This window comes from Asparagus officinalis, chromosome 5 (genome assembly GCF_001876935.1).
Source record: "Asparagus officinalis chromosome 5, Aspof.V1, whole genome shotgun sequence".
Lineage (NCBI taxonomy): Eukaryota > Viridiplantae > Streptophyta > Magnoliopsida > Asparagales > Asparagaceae > Asparagus > Asparagus officinalis.
Window position 1 is genome coordinate 116,123,280 of NC_033798.1, and position 15,409 is coordinate 116,138,688.

Below are 15,409 nucleotides of genomic sequence, written 5' to 3' on the forward strand. Positions count from 1 at the left end.
CTATGGGTGGCTCGGCCAAAACCGAGCCACCCATAGGTGGCTCGGCCAAGAGCCGAGCCACCTATGGGTGGCTCGGCCCAGTGCCGACCACCCAGAGGTGGCCGACACTGTTCCGTGCGCGGGCACAGTAAAGGGTGCCTATAAATAGGCCACTTGGTTCATTTGTTCAAGGGTTGGAAATTTTGGAGGCGAAGCTCTGCCGGATTCAATACTCGAAACTTAAAAAAGATTGGAGCTTTGGGACTTCGGGGACTCACTCTTCCAGATCTGGTGCTCAGCGATCGTCAACGCCAAAAAAGGCAGGTGTTCGAGAGGACCGGATCTCAGATCTACGCAGACGTACTCCGGATCTAAGCTTGGTCTTAGATCCCGAGACTTGGACGATTGTTTCCTTGGTGAATCAATCCTCCCCGGCTATTATTTCCTTTGTGGAATAATACCCGTCGTACTGCTTAGATCTGATCGGATCTAGATCTCGCGGTGGTCCACGGATAAACCCCGGCGCAGGCAAAGAACCCACACAAAGCAAGAGACCGCAAAACAGGATCTTGCGATTCGTTCGACAAATAAGGAGAAAGTTGTAATTTTCTTTATTTCTTGTGTTATTTGATTTTCGTTGTAACCGGATCTAAAAAAAGACCGGATCTTTGTAATCGATAAACTATTACAAGAATTTGCAATGGAATCAATGATGAAGAAAACAACGATTTTTCCCGCGAACAACAACAAATTAAACAACATTGTAAAGGACAGTTATTCTCCTCCATATCAATTTATATGTTGTTGACATAATACATATCCACGACATCAATTATCAAATATATTGATGATCGAAGTTATCATCTTGTTGGATTTGAGATACAAGTCTACGGGCAGGTTGAATAGAGTTGCTGTCGTTTTTCACTAAAAATACAAAATAAACAGCGGAATAGATAAAATAAAAGTGAAAAACAACTAACCTAGGACATGTAAAATTTTATAGTGGTTTGGATAATAATCATATGCCCACTCTTTCTTCTCATGAAGGGGCTTCCTCATTATACCAAGAGTTTTCCAGAATCACAAACTCGATTCAGTAGGCTTACAAAAATCGTATCCTAGAGTCTACTTGAAGGCAGTCGTCTAACCTAACTCTCTATAATGAGTAACACCTAGCCCTAGTTAGTACTAACACTCAATTAACACCGGCTTAAGTACGCAATAAAAATAAGTTTGAAACAAACCACCAAACACTGTTTAAGCACAAAAAATATGAAAGATCTTACAACCCTTTTCGATTAACAAATCGTTCTTCGATAAGTCACAATGAAGCTTGATGAAGAATGGTGTGGATGATGAAACCAATGGCAACTCTCCTCGCTGAGAGGACCTGAAGATGATGAGCATGATGAGGAAGAGTTTGTTGAGGCTCTGTGGGTTCATAAATTCTAATTCAATCTCCTTCAAACAAACCCTTCTCTCTTCAAACCTCTCTTCAAAATGCTAGAATCCTTTTTTCTAATTGATCTTTTTCAATTTTATGTAGCCTCTAATTAATCAGAAAAGTGATATTCTAATCTTAGTGGAAGTTAGAGATGAAAGGAGTCAATGAACGACTGTGATTAAATCATTAAATTTCCAATTAGTCGTCTTAACCATCGATAGGTGCTCATGACCATTGATGGGTCTCTAAGCACCATCGATGGGTTCCTGTAACCCATCAATGGGTTGAATTACTTTTTCTGAAAGTCTGCAATTTGTTCTATAGACCGTCGATGACCTCTAGCCCATCAATGGGTTTCTAACGCCCATTGACAGCTCGATGACTAAAATTTGCGCTCGTGCTGATTTTTGCATTGTTTCAGCTCATACACATTATATACATGTTTTCCATGTACTATATTATCTCAAATAATTATTAATACTAAATGAGAGTTTGCTATTACTCAAACAAGAGCTATTGTATAGACAATGTTCTAATAATCTTTCTTAATAATAACAAATTTGAAATTTAAAATACCTAAATATATGCATATTTGAGATATATATATATATAGTGACTATAAACACAAATGCACTTTCATGCAAAAAAAAAAAAGATATGCACTTTCATGCTAAATTATTCATGTGTGTTAAAAAGTTTGGTGAGGTCACTGGGTTGGAAGCAAATAAGGATAAATGCTCTATTTTCTTTGGAGGAGTTGATGGAAATATGAAGAACTACATCATTAACCTGCTGGGGTTTAAAGAAGGCTTGTTACCAATCAGATATTTAGGTGTTCCTCTTATCTCTAGAAGATTATCTTACATGGATTGTAGTGATCTCCTAAACAAAATTTCTAACCAGTTGCAGTCTTGGCTGAAGCATAAGAATCTCACATATGCGGGTAGACTTCAAATCATCAAGAGTGTTATTTTGGGTATTCAAGTCATTTGGACAACAAATTACACTCTGACTGTTAAAGTAACCCAAAAAATTGATGAACTATGTAGAAATTTTCTATGGGGAAGAAAAAATTTGTCTCAAAAAATCCCTTTAGTGGCTTGGCATAATGTTTGCCTGGGTAAAAAGTAAGGAGGTCTGGGAGTTTTTTCGGCTACAGTTTGGAATTTGGCAGCCACCTTGAAGAATCTGTGGTATCTACATGTGCAGAAGGAATCCTTATGGATCAAATGGATCCATGAGAATTACTTAAAACTCAGGGATGTATGGCATGTGACTGTCAAAAACAGTGACTCTTGGATATGGAAGCAAATGATCAAGCAAAGAGATAAAGCAATTCTTCATTGTGGGGGAGTGAATAACCTGGTAAATCTCCTCAGTACCAGTTTCAATGATGCAAAATCACAGATATCAAGATTATACTATGCTCTGTCTAATAATTCTCAGAGGGTGCAATGGCATAATACAGTGTGGGATAAAATGTGCTACCCTAAACATGCTTTTGTATGCTGGCTTACAGTCCAAAATAGACTACTAACCCAGGACAGACTGATAAGAAGAGGGATCATCAATGCAAATGTGTGTTGCTTGTGCTCAGGTGCAGGTCAGGAAAGTAGGAATCACCTATTTTTTGAGTGTGCTTTCTCCAGTGCAGTGTGGAACAAAATCATGGAATGATTGAATTTTAAGTGGCGATCATGCAGCTGGGAACTTCTTCTAGATTGGTATTGTACAAAACTGAGGGGAAGGGACTTCAGGAAAGGAATCAAATACATGGTTTTGTCTGCAGCTATTTACAGGCTATAGAATGAGAGGAATAGAAGGATTTTTCTGCAGGAAATCAAGAATGTGGATCAAGTAGTGAAAGATATCAAGATGGATGTCCTTCCTACAGTTAGGGTCACCTCAAACTCCTGTTTGGCCAAACCTTCCTACAGTTAGGGTCAAAACCATAATTCGCTCTCGATAAACGAGAAATTCATCCTTGGTTCGGTAATCAAACCTTCCGACAGTTAGGGTTATCTGAATCTTTTCGAATCTCGGAGTGGAGATCCCACTCTTGGTTTCACCCTTCCGGATTCTGGGGGTGGAGATCCTACCTCGAGTTTCCTTTCCAGCTGAAGATAGAATATAAAATTATTCTTCTTCAGTGTCGGGAGATAGGGTATAAAATTCTTCCTCTCCCATTTCGGGCTTTGCTTTTAGAAAAGACACGATTGTCAAATCCGGGCACTCGATGCACGGGGAATTTTATCCCGAAGCCTGAGTAGGGATAAGTCAACGCCTAACACGCGTTGCCGGGTAGCCTATTCCCGTAACAATAGCAAAGTCTGAGCTCGATTCTGGGGTATTCTATCCTGAAACCTAAGCAAGGATAAGTCTGCGCTTAACCCGCGCTGCCGGTTAGTTCTTAACCGTTGAAAAGAATATCCGTCCACATATTCAACATTGTGGCAGGTTGTTATTAATAACACCAAAATCCATGCCTTACACGCATGGGGAATTTCATCCTGAATCCTAAGAAAGGATATGTCGACACCTGCTGGTTTAGTCTTTCGCCATAGAAAAAGACACCAGAATACCAGTCTGGGGTATTTTATCCCGAAGCCTAAGTAGGGATAAAGTCAACACCTAACACGTGTTGCCGGGTAGCTTATTCCCGTAACAATGGCGAAGTCTACGTATTCAATATCGTAGCACTAAGAACGTTAACTCCTTTAGCACAACGTTACATGTGGAACGGATTTAGACAATCCGCATGCTATCCCGACTCAAACGGTAGTCGGTAAAGGCTAATCAAATCCGTTGAAGGCTGGGGATTAGCTAAAAATCCTAAAGTCAACGCCTAACACGCGTCGCCGGGTATTCTATTCCCGTGAGAAAGACGAAGTCTACGTATTCAATATCGTAGCACTAAGAAGGTTAACTCTTTTAGCTTAAACGTCACATAGGAGCGGACTTAAACAATCCGCATGCTAGCCCGACTCAAACGGTAGTCGGTAAAGGCTAATCAAATCCGTTGATGGCTGAGGATTTGCCAAAAATTCTACAACTGCGAGTCATTGACGCATCAACTCCCCTAATTGGTCTCGTGACTTGAGCACCCAACAAATTCAGGACAAAATCCACACATGCAGATGAATCAACTTTAACAGTTGGTCCTGCAGCCCCGACACTTGGGACCACCGTGCTCCAATACCTTAAGAGCTTAAACTATGAGTACTCCAGCAAACGTACGAGTGCGTAACCCTAGGTCAACGCCAATCAATGCGTTGCAATGAAAGAATCATAACTCCAAAGAGTATACGAGTATAAACTGTTTCTCAATCCTCCGACCGGTATAAGAGGTTAAACTGCTCCCTGATACTCTAATAAGGTATATGAGTATAAACTGTTCCCTAGTTTTTGATGAGAAGTTCCTGGAGAATATTTTTCATAAATATTCTTAAGGATAACTCAACAACAACACTACACCGGACAACGCGTTGCAGATAAAGACTCGACGCCAACAATCGATGGTCAGCTAAAGATTAGAAAGTCAGGAATCGACTTCAAGTTTAAAATTCCGACAACGGTCAGACAATAAATGTAGCGCCGGAACTCTTACAGACATTCGACAAAGCACCGAATAGCCTGGAAGATTAAAGGAATCAAGAACGGAAGTCATTCCAAAGTCCCGTTACACCGACTGAAGGTTGGGACGATCATATCCAAAGTATTACAGACTCTTCTATAAAAGAACGAGACTGAAATACTTTGGAGGGGTATCTGTAGGCATATAAAATTGCTTATAGGTCCCTTAGCTCAGCTCGGCACAAACCGACAAACCAACGAGGCAACGAGATTGACTAATCGCACGCAAGCAACGGAATACGTCCACTCACGTGCGGAATCAAGCCAAGTGTTCGAGGAGTCAACGAGTCATCCAACCAAGGGCATACTCGGACGAATCACGATCGAATCAAGATCGGTTTCGGACTCGAACTCAGAAGTGGATTTACTGCCAAATCAGGAATCGGATTTACTGCCAAATCAGCGCGTTCGGAATCAAGCCAAGTGTTGAAGAGTCAACGAGTCATCCAACCAAGGACAAACTCGGACGAATCACGATCGAATCAAGATCAGTTTCGGACTCAAACTCGGAAGCGGGTTTACTGCCAAATCAGGAATCAGATGTACTGCCAAATCAGGTCAACGAGTCAATCAACCGCACAACCGAATCACGGACAAGACCGAAAGGCGGAAAATGACAAACCCACACACCCGGAGGGGCTCGGCTCAAACCGAGCCACCTCAAGGTGGCTCGGCCCAAGCCGAGCCACCCCCTGGGGTGGCCGAGCCACCTCAGGGTGGCTCGGCATGAGCCGAGCCACCTTGAGGTGGCTCGGCCCAGTGCCGGCCACCCAGAGGTGGCCGACACTGTTCCGTGCGCGGGCACAGTAAAGGGTGCCTATAAATAGGCCACTTGGTTCATTTGTTCAAGGGTTGGAAATTTTGGAGGCGAAGCTCTGTCGGATTCAAGACTCGAAACTTAAAAAAGATTGGAGCTTTGGGACTTCGGGGACTCACTCTTCCAGATCTGGTGCTCAGCGATCGTCAACGCCAAAAAAGACAGGTGTTCGAGAGGACCGGATCTCAGATCTACGCAGACGTACTCCGGATCTAAGCTTAGTCTTAGATCCCGAGACTTGGACGATTGTTTCCTTGGTGAATCAATCCTCCCCGGCTATTATTTCCTTTGTGGAATAATACCCGTCGTACTGCTTAGATCTGATCGGATCTAGATCTCGCGGTGGTCCACGGATAAACCCCGGCGCAGGCAAAGAACCCACCAAAGCGAGCGACCGCAAAACAGGAGCTCGCGATTTGTTCGACATAAAAGAGAAAAAGTTGTAATTTTTTTTTAATTTTCTTTATTTTTGATTTTCATTGTAACCGGATCTAAAAAAGACCGGATCTTTTGTAACCGAAAAACTGTTATTCAAGATAATAATGGAATCAATAAAGAAAGCAACGATTTTTCCCACGAACACTTCCCTGCTTCTAACTTATCCTCTGCAAATACTAGAGCATGAAATCTATGGCAGAGTCTAGTGATAAAATAGGGGTAAATGAGCTAAGTTCGTGATGCAGACTGTGTCTTGACCCAATCAAACACACCTTCTACTGATGAGCACAACCATACAAATATAATCTTTGCTACATCAAACCGCTGACCAGTGGCTATCCAAAAAAGAAGGAGAATGTCGTGGGGGGTAATGACAAAATATGCAGTGGTGGGTTTCAAATCAAAGTGCAGGAAAAGATTAAGTAATATGTATTTTGGTTTGAGATTTTCTGAACCGAAATTAGAGAAGATCCTCCCACACAAGGTTATACATGTTATTGTATTCTGGTGTACAAGGCTGTAATGTGGAGGCTAAGTGGAAGTAATCTGGTATATCAGTAGGTGGTTCTGCAAGATCAATGGTAGCACGGATAGTGAAAAAATCAAAAATAACGCTAACACCCCTCACTATAGAAAAAGCTAAAAATTCTCTATTTGGATCAATTTCCCATCCAGAATAGAACTCATGGACTAATGAAATATTTGCTTTCTCTAGGGGTTTAGCCATCATGCTCCTAACACCTACTGCAGTTAACATGGTGATTGTGGATTGATATGTCTCTAATGCACTCATCTGAAAACCCCTCTCAAAATGAACATTAAGACCCACAATTTTGGCCAAAATTGTGGGTCTATCTATATCGGTATTAGAAGGATCAGAAGATGATGAACTTGCTCGGGATTTTATTCTAGGGGGCATCTACAGAAAAAGAAAGAAAAGAAAAAATAACATTTTAATAACAAAATTCCAATATATATATATATATATATATATATATATATATATATATGCAAATCCGAAACAAACATGTTTGACCCGAACCAGGAAACCTAGTCTGACTAGGAAAATAACCTTCTGTATTTTAGCTGTAACATTCTCATACGACCTCGGAATGAGGTGATCTAAGACTTGTTGGAAAGCTGTTGAAAAGACCCACAACTTTGGTCTTTTACACTTTTCCAAATTCTAACTACATCGGTGTGAAAAACATAAAAACTCATAACTAATCATTATTCCCAGATTTTCACTCTTTTGGCATTTGTGCAAGTTTTGTGCATTTGCACTCATATTTTCACAATTATATATTGAATTGATCTCAAATCAATTCTTATCATATCCAAACATCAAATATATTATTTTTCACCATATAACATATTTATAATTATTTATCATAAAATATTCAAATTTACGGGGTTTTACATTCTTCCCCCCTTAAAAGAATTGCGTCCCCGAAATTCCACAATCGCATCTCAAAGCTTAAAAAAACTAGGAAAAACATAATAAGAAGGTGTAATTCATATTAAGAATTCCTTCTGCACCCATCTCATAGTATTAGCACAATGATATTTAAAGTTAACAACCTAGAATGCAAACATTCTCCCATAAATCCCTAACTAAACGAAATTGGTACGTCGAGCGAAATAACCCAAACAAGGAAACCCTCATGTATATACCATATGTTTCAAATGATTAAGGATCAGGTGACAATATCTCCATTCTAGTGTTAAAGATAAATATAAATGTGGCTAAACAACATAGATAAAGACTACTATCAAAGCATATAAGCATAAGAATTTATCAACATCATACATGTCCAAACAGGTGTGGGTAATCGCGATGAACATCCTCCTCGCACTCCCAAGAAATCTCTTCGGCTCCTTGCCGGTTCCACTGAACTTTCACTAATGGAATGACTTTATTCCTAAGCTTTTTATTCTCTCTAGCAAGTATGCATATCGAAATCTCTACGATAGTCAAGTCATCCTGAATCTCAATTTATGGTGAATCAATCACTCTCTGTTGCTCATTATCCCGCAGATGCTTCTTAAGCATCAAAACATGAAAGACATCGTGTACACTCGATATCGATGCTGGAAGATCTAACCTGTAAGAAACAGCTCCAATGCGCTCGATGATCCTGAAAGGACTAACATATCTCGGGGAAAGCTTCCCCCGTCTACCGAATCGCTGAACGTCCTTCATCAGTGATACTTTCAACATAACTGAGTCTCCGACCTGGAACTCTAAAGGTCGTCTCCTCTGATTTGCATAGCTCTTTTGCCGACTATGCGCCGTAAGAATGCGCTCTCGAATCAATGTCACCTTCTCTGTTGTCTGTCTAACTAACTCTGGACCAATCAATAAACTATCATCTGGCTCTGCCCAACATATAGGTGATCTGCAAGGTCTCCCGTACAAAGCTTCATACGGTGCCATCCTGATGGTAGCTTGATAACTATTATTATATGCAAATTCAATCAGTGGGATGTGATCCTCCCAACTACCCTGAAAATTTATAATGCATGCTCTCAGCATGTCCTCTAAGATCTGATTCACCCTCTCGGTCTGACCATCTGTCTGGGGGTGAAAAACACTGCTAAATGACAACTGACTGCCAAAAGCATCCTGGAAACTCCTCCAAAAATGAGATGTGAAGCCTGAGCCCCGATCTGATACAATCGTCTCCGAAACTCCATGCGATCTAACAATCTCCCGAACGAAGATCCTCGCATACATATCTGCCGTATAAGTCGTCCTCACTAGTAAGAAATGTGTAGACTTAGTCAATCTGTCCACTATAACCCAAATATAATCATTTTCTTTCTTTGACTTAGGCAACCCCACTATGAAATCCATGGAAATATCTGCCCACTTCCACTCAGGAATGGGTAAAAGCTGTAGGGTTCCTGCATGTCTCTGATGTTCTGTCTTAATTTGTTGGCAGGTATAACACTTAGCCACATAATCTGCAATCCCTCTGCGCATACCACTCCACCAAAAATGCCTCTTCAGATCCTTGTACATTTTCCTTGTGTATGGATGTACTGTATATCTGTTACGATGCGCCTAAACTGTCGCGAAATAAGCCATACCCTCCGGGTCTGCATCAAAACACCTCGTAGTCCTGCTAATGATGTGTCCATGTAAATAACAAATGTCGTATCACTGTTTAGAACAGTCAAAATTGTTATTGTAGTCTATCTAGCCTTAATAGTCTTAAAGGCTTCCTAGCACCCCATGCCCAAAGCAAACTATACACCCTTCTTTGTAAGGTGTGTAAGTGGTATCACAATCTTCAAAAAGTCCTGAATGAACTTTCTCTCTTACCATACCAAAACTACGAATCTCAGTAATGGTTCTTAGTGGATCCCAATCAAGTACAGCCTCAACAATGGCTGGATCCACTGTTATGTCCCACCTGCTGATGACATGGCCTAAAAAATTGATCTCTTGTAGCCAAAACTCGTATTTGCTGAACTCAGTGTATCACTGATGCCTCTAATCTCGACTGTCTACTATCCCCGCAATGCCAATAGAGGATGCCGCTCGCGCTCTGACTCCGATCTCGAAAAGATAATGATGTCGTCAATAAAATGACTACGAACTGGTCCTAACATGGACGAAAAACCCGGTTCATTAAATCCATAAATACCGCGGGTTTATTGGTCAGCCCAAATGGCATGACAAGAACTCAAAAGACCCATATCAAGTCAGAAAATGCAGTTTTGGAATATCCATTTACCGCAATCGCAACTGGAAATAACTAGAATGAAGATCAATCTTTGAGAAATGTTGCGCTCCCCACAGCTAGTCAAACAAGTCATAAATCCTCGATAGTGGATCCGTGATCCGGAAAATGACCTTGTTCAACTCACGATAATCGATACACAATCGCATGCTAAAGTCCTTCTTCCCCACGAAGAAGACCTGTGCTCCCATGAAAATGACTCCGACAAATAAAACCCTGAGTTAACAACTCATCTACCTGAGTTTGTAGCTCCCTCCTCTCAGCGGGTGCCATAAGATATGATAGGGTGCTCGGAAAATCGGTACGGTGCCTGCTGCAACTCGATGCAGGGAAATAACCTCTCTCACTGGAGAAAACATAGGTATGTCCTAGAAGACATCCTGATATACTGAGACAACTCCGGTCTCGCTCAAAACTGCACCCCGATCCCGTATCATCACCTCTTTGACGTATGCCAGAAATGACTCCGCATTCTGGTTACCCTATGAGGTTGCTACTATCTATACAATCCCAACGAATGCAAAACAGTCGATACTGATATTGTAGGATGATAACCATTCCATACCAAGAATGACGTCGAAATTCGACATCCACAACATGACCATGACAAAGATGAACTCAAACTCATTTATACTGATGACACACCTCCTACATATACTCTCTAATAGGGACATCTCCCCTAGAGGAGTACAAACTGATTATGGAATGCCTAAACGCTACGCTACAAGCTGATGTCTAATCATGACATCATGATAGATAAAAAAAATGTGAAGCTTCTGAATCAATAAGATTCGAGCTGGATAAGAATTTACTACGAAAACTCTGCTCGCACTATGATCACGTGGCGCGACTACATAAACTCAGCTGGTGGCCGATGCCTGCTACGCTACTGGCGGTGAAACACATGGGTCCATCTGACACTGATGAATACTCTAAATAGAGCAATTCTGGACTATAAGCCCCTAAATCCTCGGAATAACCGGTAGTACATCTATCCTCCGATGCTGGCCGTAACTGCTACCCTAAGATTATTGACCCTGATCTCTATCATGCTGGTCTCCTGCTGGTATACTACGACAATTCTTTGCTCTATGTTCGATCTTATTATAATTGTATCATGTGTCCCGAATCATGCGCTGCTGCGACGCTATCAAATCATGTTTGCTGTGTCCCGAATCATGCGCTGCTGCGACGCTATCAAATCATGTTTGCTATCTTCTTGTAATGTCTTTATTGCTGATGGTAAAAATCCTTACCCCGCTGCTGGGGTCCTCTAGATCCCATAATAGGCCTCTTGCCCTTGTCATTGCCATCATGCTAGTCTAGATTTCGTAATTAACTATAGGCATATCTCACTGTTTTAAGCAAACTAGCTCTAACTGCTTGTCGAAGAAGTAAACAAAATTTTCCCAAATAAGTGATATTCACTGTCCCGATGAAAATCTGAAATCGTAGCTATTCTTTGCTGCTATTCTCCGGTGATATCCTCTGTGCTTAATATATTTAACCTCTGGTTTGATACTGAGTCTACGTTAAGGAATTTTCACATATTTCTTTTTATTTATAAGCTGCATATGAATCCAATGTGCCCTGCACTAGGTGTTCTCAGTGTCCTACATCTTTCTTATTCTTACAGAGCCAAGCCTCCTGCTCTGTATCACTATCAACAAATGGTTGTGATAATATAATCATTAGTATTACCTCTTTAATTGGCACAATTAGTATAACAGGTGGTGGAACTCCAGAAAATGTAATGTGGCTCGCTACTCCCTCCTCGAGTATTGCTAGTCTCTGTTTCTGCAAAACGGTGCCATAAAGTCGATCAAATATTGTAGAGCCTGCTGCGGCTCGGACTCTGCTTGCTCAGCTCTCTGTGTATGAGTTTTATCTCGACCGTATTCTCTCTCCAACATTTATAATATCGAGAGGAGAGCTTATGATCATAGTAAGTGAGATCGCAAATATATATACATATATATAACATATCACAATACGTATTTATAACATATAGTATTCACGCAAATACTTTAAATTAACATAAAATAATTGTCATAATTTTTTTTTGAAATTTTAAGATATACACACATATCGTCCTCACTCATTCTAGGAATTCCTAACGGATTCTATACGTGAATCCTAGGAAACTCTATCCTAGCTCCAGAATTTGATACAGGAATGATCCTAAGGATGCTGGAACTAGAGCTCTGATACCAACTGTGACGCCCCAGGGTTCACACAAGGCTGCAGTCCTAGGTGAAACCCGGATTGTCAAACCTGCCAAGCACCCACCACCATGCTATGACAAGTTTCACCATCACAATCACTATTTCTCTAGTGGAAACAATAAATAAGTGAAGGTACAGACATGTAAAAATAGAAATAGGACAACACTGGATATATACAGAAGAAGCATAAGAAAAATCAATAATGAGCCCAACTGGAATAAAATAAACATATCTCTGAGTCTGAACTGAATCTCAAATACAATGAGTCACATAAACAAAGTCTCACAATAGCTCTCAACTCTATGAAACAAAATACCAATCTAGATTCTGAAATTTATCAACTACATGTGGAGTTCTGCAATAACTACAAAATATGATAAGTAACTAAATGGACAACTAAGAAGTCCCATCAACCTGCGACTCTCCGTGCGCCAGACTCGTTGCCTGAAAGGGGGGAAAACAACGAGCGTCAAAGCGCTAGCGAGATCATCACTACCTCTCCCCAGGGGAAGGGATAGGAGTATATAAGAAAATAGAGTTAGTACATACATATATCAAATCATTCATATAACTCTCTATGAATGAAAAACAAATAATCAATGATAAATACTCCAATCTCCAACATAAAGAATAATCATCTCATCTCGAATTACGTCCGAGTGACCTGCTCTAATATAAGAGGATACCAACCAAGCTAAAACAAATATATCTGCCATCCATAACGGGTGTATCAAATTCTCAAAGGAAATACCCTACTCGCAGGTAATTTATCATAGAAGTAAAGCCTACAACTGATCAAATATTTATGTGTGCATCATCTTGTACTATAGCGATACTTTTGTAATGCTCGTTACTCAATCGCTCTGCGGCAATAGGGTTTATTATTTTCCTATTCCGGATACATATAATAATGATACTGTTGTAATACTCTTACTCAATCGTTCTGCGGCAATTGGGTTTATTATTTTCCTATTCCAGATACATGTAATAACGATACTATTGTAATACTCTTACTCAATCGTTCTGCGACAAATATGTTTTATCTTCCTATTTCCGGATACGTGTAATAACGATACTATTGTAATACTTTTACTCAATCGTTCTGTGGCAAATAGATTTTATCTTCCTATTTTCAGATACGTATAGAACATCATTATTTATATGTGTTTATCAATTTAACTCGTGTCAAAAGTGTGTCAATCTAACACAATATAGCATACATGCACAAATCTTGGTGTGCGTGTCCACATCTGAAGTTCACCATCATCCCAGGTATTAAACAACTCTTAATCATTATAATATAATAGTACAAGATCGAGAAACTCTCTCAAAAATAACAAACAAGAGCGAAACTCAAGAAACCTTTATGTAATATATCAATTTATTTCAAATTAGCACATCTGTAGTTTTCTGCAGAATATATTATTAGTAAATTGAGAATATCTTTTTCTGAACAAACTATTTTTAAGAATAATTTTTTGTTTTGGAAATTAGACTCACATAGCTATCATTTGACACTGATTTGGTTTAGTTTGGAGTTCATATGTTATTTCTAATTTCCAGTCAAACATTTTATTTGTGCAGCAGATTTTCTGCAGAACATATCATCAGTAAATTCAGCAGATTTTCTGCAGAACATATCATCAGTAAATTGAGCATATCTTTCTCTAGGAAAACTATCTTTAGATATGGTTTTCTGTTTTGAAAATATCATCAGTAAATTGAGCATATCTTTCTCTAGGAAAACTATCTTTAGATATGGTTTTCTGTTTTGAAAACTAGATTCACATATCTTTCAATTAGCATTAGTTTGGTTAAATTTGGATTTCATTAGTTATTTCAAATTTCTAGTTCAATAGTATATATAAGCAGCAGATTTTTAGCAGAACATAACAAGCATGATTATTTGCACAAGAAATCATATGTAAACCTTCAATCATGCACGAAACTTTAAAACGAAGAATAAGACATCTAAATTCAGATAAACAATATTTTAAATTATTTTCAGATCTTAAAATATTTTTGTAAATTCGTGCTTAATCTCTTTAACATGAAAAGACCTAGTCTTTATACATATATACAAAAGATCTAATTTTTATACACAAATTAATTGATTAGGCTCTATAAAACTCATTAAAAACTCTTCAAAAATATTTTAAAAACTGGGAGGGGGATTAGTAGAGATGATACTCACCTGGGGTTGTAGGAAAGCTTGTTAGAAGCAACGTCGAAGGAGATCTCCACTCCAAAAGCCAAAAATCAACAAAAACCCAACTTGAAAGCCTCCAATCTTCTCCAAAAATTCAAAATAGGGTTTATGGGGGTTTGGTGGCTGTTAGAGTTCTTAGATATGATAAAAGAAAGGAATTTTCATGCAAAAATACGGGTATTTATAGAGGCAAACCCGAAACAAACATGTTTGACCCGAATCAGGAAACATAGTCTGACTAGGAAAATAACCTTCTGTATTTTGGCTGTAACTTTCTCATCCGACCTCAGAATGAGGTGATCTAAGACTTGTTGGAAATCTGCTGAAGAGAACCACAACTTTGGTCTTTTACACTTTTCCAAATTCTAACTGCATCGGTATGCAAAACATAAAAACTCATAACTAGTCATTATTCCCAGATTTTCACTCTTTTGACCTTTGTGCAAGTTTTGTGCATTTGCACTCATATTTTCACAATTATACATTGAATTGATCTGAAATCAATTCTTATCATATCCAAACATCAAATATATTATTTTTCACCATATAACATATTTATCATTATTTATCATAAAATATTCAAATTTACGGGGTTTTACATCCATCTCCTCTCGAATGGGGTCCTGTGTATCTAACTGGTGCTGAGGAGGCTCTCTACCTGAAGGACGGACTGATCTCGCCCTGAAATGCTCCTCCTCACAGTCTGATCATTTAGTAACCCCTTCCTTGCTTCTAACCTATCCTCTGCAAATACTAGAGCATGAAATCTATGATAGAGTCTAGTGATGAAATAGGGGTAAATGAGCTAAGTTCGTGATGCAGACTGTGTCTTGACACAATCCAACACACCCTTTACTGATGAGCACAACCATATAAATATAATCTTTGCTACATCAAACCGCTGACCAGTGGCTA